Genomic DNA, 9,526 nt, shown 5'->3' with positions numbered 1-9,526 from the left:
TCCCCGTGAAATGAAGGAGAAAAAAACCAAATAAGGTAGAGAAAGTGCATTAGATTCAGAAAAGCAATTAGTAAGAACCTCAGTTTTACTCTCACTCCAGTATTGCTTTTTTTTTTTTCACTTTCTTTGGGTCTCATCTTGCAGTCCTTGCCCAGGCAAAATTCCCAGTAAAATCAATGGGATTTTTACCTAGATATGGGGCAACAGCAGGATCAAGCTCTTTCTTGGCAATTACTCTCTTTTACAGTTAGCATGGTATTTCTGCTTTTTCTTAATGCATTTTTCTCTCCTTGGAAATATACTTTTCTAATATTTTGGATGGACAATGTTCTGCTGTGTGACATAAAATACTTCTTCTTGGGCTTTGTATCACTAAATTCCTCGGTCCCAACTGCTCCATACAAGTGGGTCTTTACATCCATGTAGAGACCTATTGAAGTCAACAGGGCTGCACATGAGCCCAAGGATCCAGCTATGCAGAACAACTTGTAGGATTATGGCCTATCTACTGTTAAGGCCTAAGTTTTCCAATTTTTTGCAATTTTGCAGGAGCTTCACTTTCTGCACATGGGTAGCCCACTGACCTCAGTGCATGTGTGTGTACAGTTAAGCACCTATGTAAGTATTTGCAGAATTGGGGTCAAAATTGGTATCCCATTTGGGATGGTCTGTTCCCCCCATGTATGTGTTTTCCTCTCATGGTTACCACTGTGCTGTCAAACTGAGGGTATAGATGAATTGGTTTTCTTATTCTAGGGATGTTTCACTTAATTGATGTGCCAGTGTTACACTTAGATTAAATAAAAATATTAAAAATATAGTAGCTGAGGGTATAATGTGCCAGTTATGGATATTCTACTTTTTGTCATATTTCTACATTTCCATGCTGTTACTAACTACTTGATGTCTTCTTCTTGTTCCCTTTCCGCCTGCTCTTGTCAGTTGAATAGTATTATTCTCAGCTCATAGTAGTTGCAAGACAGCCAAACTCCCTCTGTTGCTTGCCAAAGACACAAGTAGAATGAGGAAATCAGCAGACGGATCCACCTAATATATACACAGTTTGTGATCTACAGCTTTTTGAAGGAAACTTGAACAAATTCAGGCCCAGTGTTGGCAGAAAGAGAACGAGATACTTGCCCAGTAGGCTGGCCCTGGTACGGGCTGCAAGAGTGGTGCAGAGCCCTGATCTACTCCCTCTACCTGCTCTAGTGTTAAAGCATTTAGTAAAGTTTTCTTTCCCAGGGGAGCAAGGATGCCCATACGGCACCTGGAACTCTGCATCTCTGTTTTTTGTTAAAAACTTGACTAAAGGAACATTTTGCTCTTCATATAATGAGCTAAATTTTCAAAGCAAGCCATGCAAATATTCGCCTGCAGTTCTGGATGCACAATCATTGTAGAAAGACTATAATTTTAGCATCTAAATTTTTGCTGGGTAGTTGCACATACCACTTGTGCCTTAAAATCATGTAATTGGGTACTGAAATTCTATTATTTGTGTCAAGAAACCATTCTGCAGTCAAAAATTGTAGATGGAAATGAAGAGGTCAGGTGAGGGCCTGTGAGCCTACCCAACACTCAGTTGGAAAGTGCAGGCATTGAAACCCTTTACTGGTTACAGTTGAAAAAGAAAAAGGAGCTCTCACCCTCCAGCAGAAGAGGAGGAGAAGCTGTAGGACAGCATTATTTACTCAAACCAGGGAGAGATCTCTCTCCACTCTTAGCAGAGGAGGAAGACCTGTGTTCTCTCTTTTTTTAACCCCAGGTGAGATAAGAGGAGAGATTTATGTCTTATCTCAAAAATCTGCAGGAGCTGCCAGGCCTGAAAGAAAGTGTTCTCATCTCTGGATAATTTAAAGTGACCTGTAAAGGGTTTGTTTAAAAAAAGGGGGGGAGGTATGCCCTATTTGCTTTTTTATAATGTACAAAGACAGTTTGAAGGCTTCATTTGTTTATTTTAAGATAATTTTTTTTCTGCTTGTTTTTTATAGTAGAAATGTGGGTCTCATCTGCCCTGGAAGACTCTATGATGACTGAAGAACTAATGAAACGATGACATCACAAAAGACTGAAATTGAAGTAATTGAGAGGTAAAAGGATTTTTTTAGTCAGACTGTTTGACACTCTGGCCTGGATCCACAAAGGGAGTTAGGCACTGTGATGCTGAGCATCACACCACCTAACTTTTAGGGACCTAGAAAATCACAGGAACAACACTGCAATCCACAAAGGCCGAGTTAGGCACCTCAGCTCCCCATACAATGAATGGTGAGAGGTAGTGCCCTACAGGGTTAGGCAGCAGCCAAGTGGGAATTTTGTGGATCTCAATGGTGCCTGAGCTAGAATTAGGTGGCCAAGTCTAGGGTTTAGGCATCTACATACCTTTGTGGAGCCAGGCATCTCTGCTTTTCATTTTGGTTAACACCTACTTAACTTCAATGACTATTGAACATTTTAGAGAAATGATGTCTTTATTAAAAACCCTTCAGTGAAGTTATGAGAACAGATACTGCCCTAGTGGATAGTGGGAAGCAGTAGACATGATATATCTTTATTTTAGTAATGCTATTGACACAGGACCACATGACATTCTCATTAACAAACTTGAGAAATGTTGTCTAAATAAAATTACTATATGGTGGGTGTGACAGGTTGGATCACAGAATCCCCCTTGGGCACTGCCAACTGATGTGCTGTGACTACTTCTAACCCATTTTCCCTCTGGCAGCTTGGGACTTCAGAACCTTGCCTGCTTGAGCCAGTCATGCTAGCCTGCTACAAACCCAGACTCAGGTCTGAAAGACGTCCCCTAAAAGCTGCAGGCTTAACTGAAAACTGCTTAAAAAGTGTTCCTGTCTCCAACACCCAGATGCCAAGTTCCCAATGGGGTCGAAACCCCAAATAAATCCATTTTACCCTGTATAAAGCTTATACAGAGTAAACTCATAAGTTGTTCGCCCTTTATAACACTGATAGAGAGCTATGCCCCCCCTCTCAGGTATTAATACACACTCTGGGTTAATTAATAAGTAAAACGTGATCTTATTAAATACAAAAAGTAGGATTTAAGTGGTTCCAAGTAATAACAGACAGAACAAAGTGAATTACCAAGCAAAATAAAATAAAACATGCAAGTCTAAGCCTAATACAGTAAGAAAACTGAATACAGATAAAATCTCACCCTCAGAGGTGTTTCAATAAGCTTCTATCACAGACTGGATGCCTTCCTAGTCTGGGCACAATTCTTTCCCCTGGTACAGTCCTTGTTTCTGCTCAGGTGGTAGCTAGGGGATTTCTCATGCCTGCAAGCCCCTTTGTTCTGTTCCACCCCCTTGTATATCTTTTGCACAAAGCAGGAATCCTTTGTCCTTCTCTGGGTTCCCACCCCTCCTTCTAAATGGAAAAGCACCAGGTTAAAGATGGATTCCAGTTCAGGTGACATGATCACAAGTCACTGTAAGACTTCAAGCCCTCATTCCTCCCAGCCTGACTCATAGGAAGGCCTGCCTGCAAACAGAGCCATCCACAGTCAATTGTCCTGGTTGATGGGAGCCATCAAGATTCCATGAATGGCCCACACTTTGCATAATTACAATAGGCCCTCAGAGTTATATTTCATATTTCTAGTTTCAGATACAAGAGTGATACATTTATACAAATAGGATGACCACACTCCGTAGGTTATAAGCTTTACAATGATATCTTACAAGAGACCTTTTGTATGAAGCATATTCCAGTTACATTATATTCTCACTCATTAGCATATTTTCATAAAATCATACAGAGTGCAACATCACAGTGGGTGCATAACTGGTTGAAAGACCATACTCAGGATGTAGTTATCAATGGTTTGCTGTCAAATTCGGGTGATGTATCTAGTAAGGTCCCAAAGAGGTCTGTTCTGGGTCTGGCATTATTCAATATTTTCATTAATGATTTGGATAACGGAGTGGACAGTAGGCTTATAAAATTTGCCAATGATACCAGGCTAGGTAGAGTGGCAAGCACTGTGGAGGACAGGATTAGAATTCAAAACAACCTTAGCAAGTTGGAGAATTGGTCTGAAATTAAAAAGATGAAATTCAATAAATATAAGAACATAGTACTACACTTGGGAAAGAAAATTAAATGAACAGATACAAAACAGGGAATAACTGGCTATACAGTAGCACAGCTGAAAAGGATCTGGAGATTATAGTAGGTCACGAATAGAATATGTCTACAAAGTGATGTAGTTGCAAAACAGGCTGATATTATTCTGGGGTGTATTCACAGAAGGGTCATGTGTAAGACATGGGTGGTAATTGTTCTGCTGTACTGGGCACCGGTGAGGGCTCAGCTGGAGTATTGCGTCCAGTGAGTCCAGAGGAGAGCAACAAAAATGACAAAAGGTTTAGAAAACCTGAACTTTGAGGAAAGGTTAAAAAAACAGAGCATGTTTAGACTTGAGAAACAAAGACTGAGGCGGGAATCTGGTAACAGTCTTTATGTTAAGGGCTGTTATAAAGAGGATGGTGATCAATTGTCCACTGAAGGTACCGACAAGAATTAAGGGCTTAATATGCAGCAAGGGAGATTTAGGCTAGACATTAGGAAAAACTTTCTAACTATAAGGACAGTTAAGCTCTGGAATAGGCTTCAAAGGAAGCTGTGGAATCCATATTAGAGGTTGTTAGAACAGGTTAGACAAACACCTTTCAGGGATGGTGTAGGTATATTTGGTCCTACCTCAGCGAAGGGGACTGGACTAGATGACCTATCAATGTCCTTTCCAGACCTACATTTCTATGATTCTATAATATACATGCTTAAGGCAACCAGAAGGTCCTACAGGGAAAAAAAAAGGAAAGAGCAGATCTCATAGTCCCATTTCTAAGGTAAAAAGCAAGCGGAAAAATTAAGGGGGATTTTTTTTTGTTTTGTTTTGGTTTTGTTTTTCAACCTATCAGGCATTTTTTATCCACTATGAAGAAGCAATAATAGGCACAAATGCAATTTAAAAATAATCCTTTAACAGGCAGTCCTACTTTCCTTCACCAGGCAACCCTACAGATGGTGGGGATAAGTTGGGCTGGAAGTGCCTGGTTTGGAGAGGCTGTATCTGTCTGCTGACTAGAACTCAAAACTGGCTACCTTGAAAGCAGCACACCAAAAACTATTGTGTTTGATTTGTTACCCTGCTACTTTTTTGTGTTTGTTTTCACTACCCTGCCCAGGAGCTTTGCTTTCCCCGGGCCGGAAGAAAGATACAAAATTTCTCTTTCGCTTTGCAAACTCTGAGTCCTTTTTGTTATAGTCCCTCCTTCCAAGGAAGAAATAAAAGTTTATCTGGACCCTGCTGGGGGAATGGGAAAAAAAAAAACAACCTTCCTGAAAGAAAAAAAGGTTCCTGTTTTCTTTATACTGGCTGTTTAGTATTTTTTCCTTTAAAGTACCACCATCATTTTAAAACTCTTGTTTAAGGGCTTGTCTCTATTTAAAATGCTACAGCAAGACAGCTGAAGTGCTTCAGTGTAGACCAGAGGTGGGCAAACTATGGCCCAGGGGCTGCATCCATCCCACCAGACGTTTTAATCTGGCCCTCAAGCTCCCGCTGAGGCTCCCAGAAACAGTGACAGGCCCCTCCGCCGGCTCCTACGTGTAAGGGGAGCCACAGGATTCTGCACGCTGCCCCTGCTGGGAACTGTGACCAATGGGAGCTGCAGGGGCAGTGTCTGTGGACAGGGCAGTGCACAGAGCCACCTGGCCACGCCTCCATATAGGAGTCGGAGGAGGGACATGCCCCTGCTTCTGGGAGCTGCTTGAGGTAGGCGCTGCCCGGAACCTGCACCCCTGACCCCCTCCTGCACCCCAACCCCCTGCCGCAACCCTGATCCCCCTCCCACCCTCCAAACCCCTCGGTCCCAGCCCGGAACACCCTCCTGCATCCTCAACCCCTCATCTCCAGCCCCACCCCAGAGCCCTCACCCCCAGCTGGAGCGGTCCCCCTCTCCCCCGCACCCTAACTCCCTGCCCCAGCCCAGAGCCCCCTCCCACACCCTGAACTCCTCATTTCTGGCCCCACCCCAGAGCCCACACCCCCAGACGGAGCCCTCACCCCCTCCCACAGCCCAACCCCCAATTTCGTGAGCATTCATGGTTCGCCATACAATTTCCATACCCAGATGTGGCCCTCGGGCCACAAAATTTGCCCACCCCTGGTGTAGACACTACTACGCCAACTGGAGGGACTGTCCCATTGGCAAAGGTAATCTACCTCCCCAAAAAGCAGCAGCTAGGTCGATGGAAAAAAAATCTTCTGTTAACCTGGCACTGTCTACACAGGAATTTAGATCAGTTTATCCATGCCACTGAGGGGTGTGTATTTTTCACACAACTAACCGATGTAGTTAAACCAACCTAATTTTCTTGTCTAAGACCAGGCCTGTTTTACTTGCTATTGTTACATCTACACACTTTAAGGTTTATGTAATTGGACAGCTATTGGTTTAGTCAGTTTTACAGAATAGCCAGGCTCCAATTTTGCAATGAGCTTTGTGTGTGGTCACACTGCTGCTCCCATGCAGAGTTCACTGCAAGATCAGGACCTCCCTCTGCTTATGGGAGGGAACTGAACCCCATTTTCTTGAGTTACAAGATAGCACCCTAACCTGTGGGCCATCTTTCATCTGTTTGAGTGGGTCTTTCACATAACAATGGGGAAGAGATTTAAAAAAAGAATAATATATATATTAGCAAATTGACACTGTACATTCATAACAATCAGCAGGGAGACCCATGGTCAGGTGTAGTACTTGAAACTACCTTTAACTCATTTTTTTTAAGATGACTAGATACTAAGTTGATGGTGCCTTGTTAATGGGTTAGCAAATGGCTGTGACTCATCTACAAGACCATTTGAAAAGTGGTCATAATAGAGCTAAATTTCAGAAAAATATATTCTACTACACAAATGATTGGATCATAGCCAGTTAATATTGTACAAGGAGAGTAAAAGGAATACATTTAAAACAGGTTAAAGCAAAGGGTACTTGTACAGGTCAGCAGTTCAAGTACCCAAGAGATAAAAGTTCAGTGGTTCAAGGGTACTGAGGCCCACTCTTGTTTTCCTTGTTAATGAATGATCCTGTGAAGGTCACTTAAAACTTGTTTAATTGCCAAACAACCAGAAAATGAAATCGGGGTACATATCAATATGAAAGAGCAAAGCAACTAAATTCACAATTGTGTTAGTAAGCTTGCCTTCTATTTATGCATTTGATATGTGCAATTAATTCTAGTAACATGTAAGATAATTATATTAAAAAAACAATGTACCCGAGAGTACCATAAATGACTTCAGTGGGAGTTTGCATGCATAACGGCATACAGGATCAGGTTCTGAACTGGAACATCATGCAGTGCACAGACCAGAATGTGTGGGACTAAGAGAAGGCAAATTTAACCGGTGAACAATCATAAGGCAAAAAGCTGTGAAACAAGAGACAGCTGCAAATCAAATTCAGAGAGCAATACCTGAGCTGTCTGCTTACAAAAAAAGTATTCTCCTTGCTACAGTATTAATCTAATGCAATATCTAAAAGTTTGAATACGCTATGGTAATTATCACATTTTTTTACTGTGATAGTACACATATGAGGAGTATAAAAATGCACAATACAGAAAAAATATCATAAGTATTCAGGTTAGGATCTTCCTATGAATGTTGATATATTCTCAGTCTAAACTTTCGCTTCAAATAAGTTAAGTTTCTAGTCTGTGACTGTGATTAGCCTTCACCTTGTAAGCATATGCAGAGTTGTCATTTTGACAGGTGTGAATATCTCCTGTGACAAATTATGCCCATTTTAATGTAAATACTTTAAACAGTTAAGAGAGTCCCAAGAACTAGCTGAAGCACCAACTGCAGTAAAACAATATTAAAATATGTAAAGTTATTTTGAGTTTGCATATAATTAAGACTATATTTGATTAATATTTTGAGCTGACATTTTAAAGTCTCTAGATGTAGATGTAGATGAGCTGTTGCCAGCAGGAGAATGAGTTTGTGTGTGTGGTTTTTGGAAAAAGGGGGGGGGGGGGGGGTGAGAAAACCTGGATTAGTGCTGGAGGTGACCCACCTTGATTATCATGCGCATTATAAAGAGGGGTTTCAAAGGGGGATGGGCTGTTGCCAGCAGGAGAGTGAGTTTGTATGTGTGTGTGGGGGGGGGGGGGGGGGGGGGAGGGTGAGAAAACCTGGATTTGTGCTGGAAATGGCTCTACTTGAGGATCACTTTAGATAAGCTGTTGCCAGCGGGGGAGTGAGGTGGGAGGAAGTTTTGTTTCATGGTCTCTGTGTGTATATAATGTCTTCTGCAGTTTCCACGATATGCTATGCATCCGATGAAGTGAGCTGTAGCTCACGAAAGCTCATGCTCAAATAAACTGGTTAGTCTCTAAGGTGCCACAAGTACTCCTTTTCTTTTTACGAATACAGACTAACACGGCTGTTACTCTGATAGATGTAGACTGCTATAGTTGAACTGGCTAAGGAAAAACAAACCAGGCATCTGAAAACATTCTGAACCCTTTCCAAACCAAAGGAGGACTGCCAAGTAGTTAAAACAGGGAACTAAAGGGATGAATTTCTGGTCCTCACATTAAGTGGGAAAAATCATTTGGTGCCTGTTCCAAAGCCCATCTTTCCTTTGGCTTCACTGAGCTCTAGATCAGGAAATAAGGTCCTGGGAGCTGAGAGTGCAGGATCAGGTTCTGAGTTTGTCTGTGCTTCAGTTTCCACATATGCAAAATGGTTAGAAACATCTCAGCCATGCACCGAGCTGTATTATTTAATGTTTGAAAAAGCTCTGAGCTTTTATGATGAAAGGGTTTCTTAGATCTCTTTGCAAATTCCATATCATATTTGTTAGTATTCATGGGAACAAATGTTTGATGTGGTGATACGTATAACTCAGATTTTCTAAATAAAATAAAGCCTTATACTCATGAACTACCCTGCAGGAACAAATCACTCTGTACATCTAATGTATGAAAATATACACATTAAGAATTTCACTGAGCTGACATAAGTAACTTCCGATGAAGTGAGCTGTAGCGCACGAAAGCTTATGCTCAAATAAATTTGTTAGTCTCTAAGGTGCCACAAGTACTCCTTTTCTTTTTATTTTTTTAATCGCTTGTGTGTGTATTGGCTGTTTTCTGTTGGACCCAGTTGTGCCCATTTGTTGTTTAATCCATGGCTGCTTTTATAATATGCATGTTGAACACACAGGGCTAATTGCTGTCCTCTTTTACACTGATGTAACCATATTGCACAGATGTAATGGACAGAACTTGGCCCGTATATTTACATTAAAGACAAAAATCTGCAGTTGTTACACAGGAAAACACCACATTGCAGTCAGTGGGGGATTTACCCAAGTGAGGCCTGCAGGTTTGGGCTCTTAGGCCTAAATCCTCAAAGGTGTTAGGCATGCAACTCCCACAGAAATCAGTGGGATTTAGGTGCCCAAATACCTTT

Source organism: Chelonia mydas, chromosome 2, assembly GCF_015237465.2.
Source record: "Chelonia mydas isolate rCheMyd1 chromosome 2, rCheMyd1.pri.v2, whole genome shotgun sequence".
Classification (NCBI taxonomy): Eukaryota; Metazoa; Chordata; order Testudines; family Cheloniidae; genus Chelonia; species Chelonia mydas.
Note: the sequence above shows the minus strand (reverse complement) of the source record.